Source organism: Silurus aristotelis (assembly GCF_946808225.1).
Source record: "Silurus aristotelis genome assembly, chromosome: 21".
In the NCBI taxonomy this organism is placed as follows: Eukaryota; Metazoa; Chordata; class Actinopteri; order Siluriformes; family Siluridae; genus Silurus; species Silurus aristotelis.
In genome coordinates, this window is record NC_139594.1 from 15,842,400 (window position 1) to 15,855,336 (window position 12,937).

At 36.6% G+C, this 12,937-nt stretch overlaps 1 long non-coding RNA gene across 1 annotated transcript in view; it reads right to left on the bottom strand.

Moving 5' to 3' along the window:
- LOC310716566 overlaps positions 1-12,732 on the bottom strand; it is a 28,412-nt gene extending 15,680 nt beyond the window's left edge. The window contains exon 1 of the long non-coding RNA XR_014530621.1: positions 12,584-12,732. This is a non-coding gene — a long non-coding RNA (uncharacterized lncRNA). The remainder of the gene's footprint in view (positions 1-12,583) is intronic.
- Between the last annotated feature and the right edge of the window lie 205 nt (positions 12,733-12,937).

Genomic DNA, 12,937 nt, shown 5'->3' on the forward strand with positions numbered 1-12,937 from the left:
TTTTGCACTTAACAGTATTTTATTTTATTAATCTTATTATTATGATGTGGAAAAGGATATTTATTGAATCAAAGTAAGACCTTAATTAATATTAACAGAGTTTACGCTTCTTGTGGTGCCGAGAGAGAAATTGTGGTATTGTATGAGGAAGTCAGGTGTGTCAGAGAAGTATGTGAGGGTGGTGCAGGACATGTATGAGGACAGTGTGACAGCAGTGAAGTGTGCAGTAGGAACGACAGACTGGTTTAGAGTGGAGGTGGAACTGCATTAAGGATCGGCCCTGAGCCCTTTCCTGTTTGCAGTGGTGATGGACAGGTTGACGGACGAGGTCAGACAGGAGTCTCCATGGACCATGATGTTTGCGGATGATGTTGTTATTTGTGGTGAGAGTAGAGAGCAGGTTGAGAAGAGCCTGGAGAGGTGGAGATATGCGCTGGAGAGAAGGGGAATGAAAATCAGTAGGAGTAAGACAGAGTACATGGAAGTGAATGAGGGGGTGGGGGGAGTGGTGCGGTTGCAGGGAGAAGAGGTGGAGAAGGTGGAGGAGTTCAGGTACCTGGGGTCAACAGTGCAAAAGACAATCAATGGAGAGTGTGTTAGAGAAGTAAGAAGAAGAAAAGAAGTTAGAGAAGAAAAGAGTGCAGGCAGGGTGGAGTGGGTGGAGAAGAGTGATAGCAGGAGTGATTAGTGATAGAAGAGTATCTGCGAGAGTGAAAGGGAAAGTTTATAGGACTGTGGTGAGACCTGCGATGTTGTATGGTTTAGAGACAGTGGCATTGAGTAAAAGACAGGAGATGGAGCTGGAGGTGGCAGAGCTGAAGATGTTGAGGTTTTCATTGGGAGTAACGACGATGGACAGGATTAGAAATGAGTTTATTAGAGGGACCGCACATGTAGGACGTTTTGGAGACAAGGTGAGGGAGGCGAGATTGAGATGGTTTGGACATGTGCAGAAGAGAGACATGGGGTATATCGGTAGGAGAATGCTGAGGATGGAGCCACCAGGAAGGAGGAAAAGAGGAAGACCAAGGAGGAGGTTAATGGATGTGGTGAGGGAAGACATGCAGGTAGTCGGGTTGAAAGAGGCAGATGTAGAGGACAGGGGGGTATGGAGACGGATGATCCGCTGTGGTGACCCCTAATGGGAGCAGCCGAAAGAAGAAAAAGAAGAAAAATCGTATTATTTGCAGCACCAGAAGTCTCTGTCCATACTGAAAATATATTTCTTTTTGTTTTCTTTTTATTATTCAAATAAACATGAAATTTGACAATTTTGAACATTTGAAGAGAAAAAGACTAAATGTGCAACATCACTATTTCAAAGCAAGCACATTTGTGATCTTGACCAAAATGACATCTTGAAGATTAAATCCTATAATTTGAAATGGATCATCAGGTTTTACGCCATGTGGACTTTGTTTTAACTTAAATGCAATGAGTCATAAAAGCAAAAAGAAAACATAGTCAATGCTAAGAAACCACAAGTTTTATTTCTGATCAGATTTCGGAAAATAATAAAAATAAAAAATGCTAAATAAAACGCTTGCAATGTAAATAATAAAGCTTGTGATGTTTAAAGTATGCTGTTCAGGAAACATATAAGTATATATGTGAACTTTTGAGAGAGAGAGGGAGCGAGCGAGAGAAAGAAAAAGAGAGTAAGAACACCTAACATGGCCTTCGGCACTTTAGTCATTACACCGCTCAGGCTAATGAGCACTGTCCACAAGATTGTCAGACACTTCTTCTTTTTTTTTTTGGATGTTGTACTTTCACTCACACACAGAGAGCTTCCAATTGATTACTTGGCAGTCAATCTACATTACTTGGCACTTCTCTTCATCCACCACCTGAGACAGAGCAGCCCTTTGACTAACACAAAAGAAAGATTAGTCCAGGGAAATTAGGCATCCCCCTGGACTCACCCCTAACAAAATGTAACAATTTTAACACTTCCAGGTGAGACTGCTCTAACCACAAGATTGGATTTGCCCCTAGCTTGAGTGTGATGGTGGGCTGGTGAAGTTCAAATAATCCACCATACCACTAATATAATAACTATCCTAAGTCCCAGAAACTGTTTTACATTCTGTTGGCATTGGGACCCAAAAGGTAGCCTACATACTTAGCCAGTCACATATTTTGCAGGGTTAATCATTAGGCTGGCTTATGGACTTCCCTGACAACTGACAGTCTTGACTATAGATTGTTATTATCTATATATTGTATAAACAATGGAGCTGTAGCACTCAATCCATTAGTCATAGTCGGTTCTTTCTGACAAATGGAGAATAACAAATGGAACCCAAATGTAAAGAGCTGTTTTATTGGGCATAAAATAACTCACCAAATAAACTCTTGATCAAACCCTGGGCTGAATAAAATATGGGTCACATATAGCCATTACAAGAGCTTGTAATATGAAGCCTGTAATTGGATTCACCTTGCGGAAAGTGACAACCTTATCCGCTCTGAGCAGAAGTACCACAGGGTTGTTTAAATCATTTTGTGACTCTTCTATTATGCCTAAATCTAGGATTCATCCATTCATCCTGAAACACTTCTTTTGTATTCAGGGAGGCCATATAGCCATGCTGAGTCTCAACATGGTGTTCTATGAAGTCAGTGAGCCCAAGCAGGATGAAAATAAATCACCTAAAAATCCTGTTTGAAAATTGGCAAACCTTAGAAAATTGCCCTTTGGGATGGTGAGACATCTCCAAGTGGGATTTGATGTTTTTGAAAACTGCTGTTCCAACTCTTTGCGCTCTGGCACTAGAACAAAATCTGTTTAAGTAGGCGGAGGTGTAATAATGTCATATTTTATCATATTTTTCTACAATACTTCATAGTTGACTTTCCAAACCCACCGCTTGCCCTTGCCACTTGGTAAATAATTTTTGGTAGTTATAAAAGGTGGGCAGTAATGAAAAGACTTTTTTTTTCTTTTTTCTTATCAAGCTGTTTCAATTGGTGGTGATCAATAGTGATCCCTCAGGCTTGAAGCCATGGGCCTTTCAGAAGTGCCTGTGAATCAAATTCCTTATTTGTCCTTAATTCAGCAAGAAATGGCTGCTGGAGATACAGAGAGTTACAAATGAAAAAGGAGTCTGATTATGAGTAGTGCCCTTTTGAAGAGCTATGACAATTATTCGGCGTAAGGTTAAAACTCTTGAAATGAGGACAATCCATCCGGTCCTCAGGAATGCTGTGAGCTGGACATGAACTACCAGACAGTGGTCACTCCGTATTGATGCATGCATATACAGTTATACAGCACTCATGATATGTGACAGACATCACATTACACTAAGACACTGTTGATTGCATCTCTTTGAGGTCTCTGAATGGGGTGAGACAACAATTTCTTGTGCTGTTGTAATCTGAAGAGGTCTTGCTGTGTTTTTATTCACACATGCAGTCAATTCCAAAATTATTGGAGCAGTTTGTGAAAATTATTTTAATCTCAGTTTTTCTAATTTAACGTTTTTTCTGTAGGACACTCATTTTTTATTTAAAATTAGTACTTACCTCACAATTTAATAAAACATATAAGACTTATGGCCATTTTTCACCTACTGAGAGAAACCAGGTTTCAGGGCTAAAACATTGCACAAAATCACACACTTTAGTGCTTGTAATCCTGCTACAAAGCATAAAAAAATCCTCTGTCATCCTTTAAAAGTGGATTATCCAAATACGTCAAAATAAAGGTATAGCCAATGGTATGATCATCCTCACCAAATTCTCAAAAAATCAATACATTTTCCGGTTTCCTTCTAGTACTTATTTAGAAACCTTTGGTTCAGATTCCAAGCAACAACTCTCTGTTTTCTGCATGTCCTTCTGGTTTCCACAATGGTTTCCCCAGGCATCTCTGGTTTCCTCCAACTCACCAAAAACAAGTCAGTAGGTCTGTTGGCTCTGAAATTGTGTGAGTGTGAGTACTAAGTGTGCTGTGACTGTCATTTTTTTTATAATAACACCTGAATAGTGTCATATTTAAAGTATAAGCAGTGAGAAACATGAAGCATTTCAATACTAGATGGCACTGTTGTTCTTCCTCTCTTCATCTACTGTAAAGGCTTTGTGCAGAAACAGTTTGCTTTAGAAACCCACACAACCACAATAGCTTCCTTGTAATGGCACTGGCTGGAGAAAAAGAAACAGTTCAATAAAAAACTAAACTGTATTCAACAATTAAAAAATAATTCTGTGTAAAAATCGTTGTCCTTATACAGTATAAGGTGTCTTGTGAAAACCAATGGTTGTTTTGAAGAGATATAAGTAATAATAATGGATATAAATGATTTGAAAGAGTATTAAAGTATATAGCAGATGCCCTTGTCCAGAGCGACGTACAAAAGTGCTATTCACATACCACTTTCTACTTTACAGTGGGTAGAAAGAGGTAATTGAATAGCACTTTTGTACGTCGCTCTGGACAAGGGCATCTGCTAAATGCCATAAATGTAAATGTACAATGATGTATAAAACAAGTAGTAAAGCATTATAGAAGCAATCAAATGCGATGTTCTGTTATCTCAAATATGTTGTGATGATAAGCGTCTTGTATGATGCAAGTTGACTTAAAGCACTAACAGCTCATTAGCACTTGTCTGCATTTATTAGGTTTTTAATTAGGCATACCATTCTTCCATGGCGCACTGGGAAACTGGGGATTGCTGTATTACAACAATATATTTAATTATTATGCTTCAAGTGTACATAAGGTATGAGCAATGCAATAAGTGAACATGCTGATTGAACAAATATACCAGATCACACGTTGTATATCGGACATTATTACTATCCTATTGTTGTGTAGCTGTATTTAATTCTTTTAGTATCTCCACGAAAGTAAAACCTTCTTTCATTTTAGAAGCAGGCATGATTATGCTCAGCAGATGGTCCTTTCCCTAGAGCACCCAGTCAGTCGGCAGTCTGGCTGCCCAGGGGAAATTTGACCAAGGGTAAGGATCCAGTCTATTTTTTTGTAAGAGCCTTAACTAAAAGCAGCATGCATACATATAAAGCAATGATGCTGTGGAATGATATGCACCTGTTTTTGTAATGCCATATGACCCTATGGTCCAGTTAGCTTTTAATGTTGGAGAGATGATGGTTGGCAAAGTAAATCATTTGAACAAACTAATATTTACATCAGGGAAAAAATGGTCACCCTGTGAACCTTCAGTAAATAGAAAGCTGCTGAATTCCATTACAATAGAAGATGTTAGAAAAGTAGAAAGAATGGAGTGGAGAAATTAAACAGTACTGACGTGGGCTTCAGTTACAAAAGGGACTACATGAAAATACAATTTGAAGTTTAAATATTCAATGCTCACATTGCATTTGTACTCATAAATATGAAATAAAAAAATATTTATTCAGAATCCAAAACCAAAGATGCTTTTAAAAAATGTAATTAAATGGATGGTGATAACAGATAGAAAATGTATTCAGACTACAATACAAAAAAGTATTCGCTACAAGTGATTTGTTGCTAAGATGTTGTTGGCAATTACAGCTTCATCTACAGACAAGTACATTCATTCATTCATTTTCTCACGCTTATCCGTAATTCGGGTCGCGGGGGCAGCAGTCTAAGCAGGCATACCCCGCCTTCGACTGCTGCCCAATCCTCACAGCACCGTCCCTTACGGTCCCTCCTGCAGGTGGTGAGCCCACGGGAAGGCGGCCCCACGTCACTCCGACGTCACGAACCTTGATATTTTCCTCGTAAGGGACCCCCGGAGCATAGAGGGTTAAGGGCCTTGCTCAAGGGCCCAAGAGTGGCAGCCTGGTGATACCGGGGCTCGAACCCCAGACCTTCCGATCGGCAACCCAACCGCTGGAGCCACCACTCCCACAGACAAGTACAGTAAAAAGTAATTGTAAGAATAATTGTACCTTGTAACTGAACTTAAAACATTGTGGTTGAGTTTTGCCTCGGTCCTCTTGGCAAATCAACATAAATTCCCCAAAATATTGGGGGTCCCTTTGATAGACTAATAATTAAAAAATCCATAAGATTTTTAAAAATCAGGAGAATTACCTTCTGTGATTTTTTCGGCTTTATGTTTCACATCATTGTCTGGACAAAATGTTTATCTTTCATTTCCGTGGTAGAGATTAAATTTGCTGGTACATAATGATAAGTAGATGATTGTAAAAAGTGATATTATGTCCTATTCTTGATATATGTTTTTAAAGTAAGAATTATTGAAAGGCAATAGCTTTGAGAAGCTTGGTGATAAAAGTTGCTTGCTGGCACACAACAGACCCCTTTATATTTTATGTTTTTTGTCGATGTAATAGACAGAAACGTCGTGATTGTTTTGTTACTTAGTAAGTCAAACTTAATAAGTAACTCACACATATTATGTGTAAGAAAAGATTTAATGAAGATTCAAACAGAAAGCAATTACAAATACAAGTAAACTGCTGATGAAATCTCAGCTATGGCTAAAGCTGTGCCAGTGCTAATATAATAAGTACACTTCAACAAAAACACTAAGATGAAGTGTAATATATAATAAGCAAGGATTGTCTGAGGTAATAATGTGTTAATAGTAAGTAATCATGACAAATGGCAATTTTACTACATTTCCATTTCATTCGTCTGAGTGGGAGAGCAAAGTAAATTTAATACCCAGTAAAGTGGAAAGGAACAAATCTGTGTAAATTCCAGCATTATTATGGTTCACGTAAGAGAGCTGATTTCTGATAAAAAAAATAAAAAAAACAGTTTGCTGTAAGCCTTCCAGTAAAGCAGCCGGTGGTAGATAAAATGCAAAACAATCTGACTTGCAAAAGTACATCACAAAAACTTTACTTGAGAAAGGTGAGATTAGACATCAAGAAAATTACTTATGAAAATAATTTGTCTGGTGAAAAATACTTGGATATACAGTATCTCACAAAAGTGAGTACACCCCACATATTTCAGCAACCATTTTAGTACATTTTCTCAAGGTTCAATACTATAGAAATTAAAATTGGATATATTTTACAGTCATCAGTATGTAGTTTGTATAGCAGTACAGTTTACTGTCCTCTAAAAATAACTCAACATACAGCCATTATTGTCTAAATAACTGGCAATAAAAGTGAGTAAGTGATACCAACTGTACGTCTTGTAACCATGCAACGACACATTTCCTACTCATCATGTTTGGGTTCAACTTTTTTGGAATTGGGGTTTTGTATATGTATATATTTTAAGGGGTCTCATGGCTTATGAGTAGTAGGTTTTTGGTTGTTGGTATTTAAACTCACAACCTTTAGAAGTGTCTTATTGTCTTATCACTGAGCTACCTGTTTTAAATGATCTGGACTTTCACAGAACATTAAATTGACATTTTCTAAGTAAGCCCAGTACTCTAAAATGTCAAAACATATTGCTAGCTACTATAGTTTAGTTTACTCAGCTAAATAATGGCTTAACTGCACGTATTTCCGCAGGCTGGGATGCTGAGTTTTGAAATGTTGATATCTTTACAGGATTTTATTTCACTTAATTTGCAGATATTGATAGTGATATTTTCTTTTAAGCATATTTCATAAATTCTGTGAAGTCAGGAATCTCACTTTACTGACATTGACACTGCTTACTGAGCATTTTGTGTCTGAAGTGTACATTTGTCAGGAAACTTTTGACATTTAAAATAGAAAAAATAAGCAAGAAATAACCATAGAAATTGAATATTTTTTTTAAAGAAAGTCAAAGACCTATGATTTAATTAGACAGCAGTGAAGTATGTACCAAGTACTTTATCATAGGCACATACTGACACTATACTTAGTTAAATATAAATGTGCAACTGTAATAAACTTTTATTTAATCTTAACCTGTATATATAATTTCAGGAACTTGTTGTCAATTGTGCAATCAGTGGAGGTTTGCATTAATAAATTATTATAATTATAAATACATCTTATATAGAAATTGTAAAAATTTTGACAACTGTTTTGAACTATTTTTGCTGACCTTTGAACAACCTTCTGAAATGCTGATATCTTCAGTGGGTTTTGGTTTACATATTTCGCAAATCATTATCATGATGTTTTTAAATTATCTCTGATCAATTCAGTAGAAAATGCTTATCTCTGTTAGCTCACTGAGCATTTAGACCCCTTAGATTTGCAAACCACATGTCAAAATAGAGCAATTGCAAATGCAAAGCTAATGTTAAAGAATTATGATTGAAATATACTCTAAAGGTAATACTACAGTGAAACATACTGAAATACTGAGAACAAATGTAATTCATTATTGATCCACTGCAGTCTGTGGACTATTTTAGACACAGACTAAAATTTTCTTTAGTCTTGATTGAATGTATTATTTTTCATAATTGTTTTTGTATTGTTTTAATCTGTATTTCAGAAACTTTTTCTCAATTATATAATTCGTAGAGGTTCACATTTATAAGTCACATAACATTACATGACATTTTTTATATATTTAAAATGTACTTAGAAAATTACAATTTAAAACTCAGAAGCTGCCATAAAAATAATATTTTACCACAAATGGATTTCCATAAATGCCACATTTCTTGAGTAAACACTCATGCTGATATATTTGTTCATATCCAGTTAGATAAATATATCTCAGTGGTGCAATTTTACAATGTTCTTAAATTTCCTCACCTTGCACCATGAAACAAAAATAAGATTTTTCAACATTGTGAAATTCTTTTTTTTTTTTTTTTTTTCGTGAGAAAGGCAAAACTTAGAACAAAAAAACAAATGAGCATAATCTAATTATGCTTCAGTAGTTTAACAGGCATATCTTGATTAGTTGAAACATGATTTCACTGGATTTCCCTGGATTAAAGTGCAGCCCACTGATGAGCACACACTTTATAGTTAATCAAAAGTAGGAGTAAAACCTGTTACAATCAAGCTGTGAAACCACACCACTTTCTACTGCTACGAGTCTTTTTCCAAATCCATGTTTTTGAGGTTATGGACACCCCTAAAGAATGAAACAGGATGTTTAATAACCTTACAAATCCCAGAAGTATGTGAACTAATGTAATGTAAAGTATTAGGCAGGTTTGAGGAAATACTGTAAAGTTATAATGCTTTCAACAATATACTATTTTTATTTTATCAAATTACAAAATTCAAAATGAGTGATTATAAGAAATATTTAAATCAAATCAATATTTGGTGTGACCACCATTTGGCTTCAATTCTTGAGAATTCTTACACTTGCACAAAGTCAGGGATTTTATAGGATCAGAGTCAGGTGTATGATTAACCATTTACACCAAGCAGGTGCTAATGATCATCAATTTAATATGTAGGTTTAAACAAAGCAGTCACTTTCTGAAACAGAAAGAGCTGTACACACACACACACACACACACACACACACACACACACACACACACACACACACACACACACACACACACACACACACACACACACACACACACACACACACACATGTTTTACTTTAATAGAAGAATTTGCCCTCTAAAAGAAAGGGGAAACAATGAAATACAAAATAAGCAAGAAATAAACATCTTCTTTCGGCTTCTCCCATTAGGGGTCTCCACAGCGGATCATCCGTCTCCATACCCCTATGTCTTCTACATCTGCCTCGTTCAAACCAAATACCTGCATGTCTTCCCTCACCACATCCATAAACCTCCTACTTGGTTTTCCTCTTTTCCTCCTTCCTGGTGGCTCCATCCTCAGCATTCTCCTACCGATATACTCCATGTCCCTCCTCTGCACATATTCAAACCATCTCAATCGCACCTCCCTCACCTTGGCTCCAAAACGTCCTACATGTGCTGTCCCTCTAATAAGCTTGTTTCTAATTCTGTCCATCCTCATCACTCCCAACGAAAACCTCAACATCTTCAGCTCTGCTACCTCCACCATCACCTCCTGTCTTTTACTCAGTGGCACTGTCTCTAATCCATACAACATCACAGGTCTCACCACAGTCCTATAAACTTTAAGTTTCACTCTTGCAGATACTTTTCTATCACAAATCACTCCTGCTATCACTCTTCTCCACCCACTCCACCCTGCCTGCACACTTTTTTTCACTTCTCTAACACACTCTCCATTTGCACTGTTGACCCCATGTACCTGAACATCTCCGCCTTCTCCACCTCTTCTCCCTGCAACTGCACCACTCCACTCCCCCCCCTCTCATTCACACACATGTACTCTGTCTTACTCCTACTGACATTCGTTCCCTTTCTCTCCAGCACATACCTCCACCTCTCCAGACTCTTCTTAACCTTAACCTACTCTCACCACAAATCACAATATCATCCGCAAACTTCATAGTTGATAGAGACTCCTGTCTGACCTCGTCCGTTAGCCTGTCCATCACCACTGCAAACAGGAAAGGGCCTAGAGCCGATCCTTAATGCAATCCATCCTCCACCTTGAACCAGTCTGTCGTTCCTTCTGCACACTTCACTGCTGTCACACTGTCCTTATACATGTCCTGCACCACACTCACATACTTCTCTGACACACCTGACTTCCTCGTACAATACCACAACTCCTCTCTCGGCACCCTGTCATACGCTTTCTTTAAATCCACAAACACACAATGCAACTCCTTCTGACCGTCTCTGTACTTCTCCATCAACATGCGTCTTTGGTGCTTTTCCTTGGCATAAAACCATACTGTTGCTCTGCTATCAAGCTTTAATCAACATGTATTTTACTCTGCAGGTGCCCACACTGCTGATCCTGAGAGAAACACTATGAAATGAAGAGAAAAGAATATTGGGAATAATTTAATATACATTCATGGAAAAATTATTAAAACGTTAACCAATGATTCTGATTCTGACGGCGTGCCAGTGCTAGCTAATGTAGCTCACTTAGCTAAACAATTTTTCACTCTTCTTCAGGTTTGGATGTTAATCTCTGAAATGCTGATATCTTCAGTGTTTTTTTTTTTTTTTACATAAATTGCAGATCATTATCATGATGTTTTTAAGCATGTCTCATCAATTAATTAGAAAATGCTTATCTGTGTAAACTATCAAGACACTGCTGCTGTTGACTGAGTATTTAGAGTCAAGTGTAGACTTTTGTCAAACCACACTGTCAAATAAGTACAAGAAGAATACAAAAGTAGCTAATTATTGCAGTGTGTAGACTAACTAACACTTCCTCATTGAATGTATTATTTTTTATTATTTTATTGTATTATTATGTATTGTATTATTATATGACTGTATGTACAATTTCAGTAACCTTTCATTACTTATATTAGAGGTGGTTCACATTTATGTCACCTTACATGAAAATTGTAATATATTTACAACTCAGAAGCTGTTGTAAGAATAATGTTTTACAACAAATGGATTTCCATGAATACCACATTTCTTGAGTAAATTCTCATGATGATATTTGTGACCCAGATAAATATATTTTGTTGTTGCAATTTTTAATGTTCTATAATTTCTTCACCTTGCACCATGGTAGGAAAATGAGATTTATTTTCTATCATTGTGAAATTCTTTATATTTATTTAGTAAGAAAGCCTAAACTGATTATGCTTCGGTAGTTCAACAGGCATATCTTGAATAGTTGAAACATGATCTCATTTGAGTTCACTGATTTAATGTGCAGCCAAGTTTTGGCCAGAGATGAGCACACACTTTATCCTTAATCCTGTTACAATCAAGCACTGAAACCACACTACCGGTTTGAATCTTTTTTCAAAACTTTCGTACATGATTTTGAGATTATGGACCCCTCTGAGAAATTCAGCAGATTTGTGTTAATTAATGACTATATGGTTCTCTGTTCCTTTCGAAGCCTCACACACAATTTTCCTCTACAAAACTTAAAATATAAAAATTCAATTAGAAAATCATACATTGTTTTAAAAAACATTTTCTAGCAATTTTCCTAGCTACAGGTAGAATGTATAACATTTGGTATATATGTCATTTGTACTAACAAATACAATCGTAGTCCAATTTATATTTTTGTCCATAATTTACACCATTTTTAGGGTTTTTTGTCAATAAACAATATCCGTTTATTGTATATTAATTTACATGTACAAGTAGGGGCAACAAGCAAGCATACCCCAATGTGAATCACATATTAAAATAATGGATTGATTCTTTTGTGGTTTGAACAAGTAATAGGCTTTACAGTACACTCTAGACTCAGAGTACGTTTTTCTCTTAATTCTGAGGATAGATTTATGCATTTAAATTTGTTTGCAAAGCAAAATGTGCATTGCTTTGCAAATAATTGAAAGAACATGAAAACACAAAGCCAGTCATGTTGAACATCCGAAAACATAAAAAAAAATGTCATGCATGATGCCCTGATAAGGCTTTACCTGGGCAATGAACCTCTGGTTTGAACAACTTCCATTTTCCCACAAAACATTTTTCCATGAAACACGAACGCTACAGATATGTTCATGCAATGGACAAGAAACTAAACTAAACTTCTATTTCTAAGAAATAGTGATAAAGGCAGCCAATAGCTTACTTTAATTTGTTGTTGGCCATAAGCCATTTCTTGAGCATGAAATTAAAATCAGTACCCTATAGTTACTTACAGTTTATCTTGACCTTTGGATTTTTAGTCTTGCTGCATTCTTGACTTTTACTAACTGATGTATTTAATCAGACTCATGGAACATTTTATAATACACACAGAGGAACAGGATTTTCAGTTATCAAGATTCAACAAACCAATTGCCAATTTTTAAATTAAATGACTTTTGTCATGAAAGGGTTGCTGAACTTCATTTCCCCTTAGCCCTGGCCTTTCGTGTTTTTCAATGTCTCACACTTGTGTCTGGTTTCCTCTGAACACACACACACACACACACACACACACACACACACACACACACAAACGAGTCCCTGTGTTTCAGAAACTTATTGTCAATTTAATGTTGTTCTGTGTG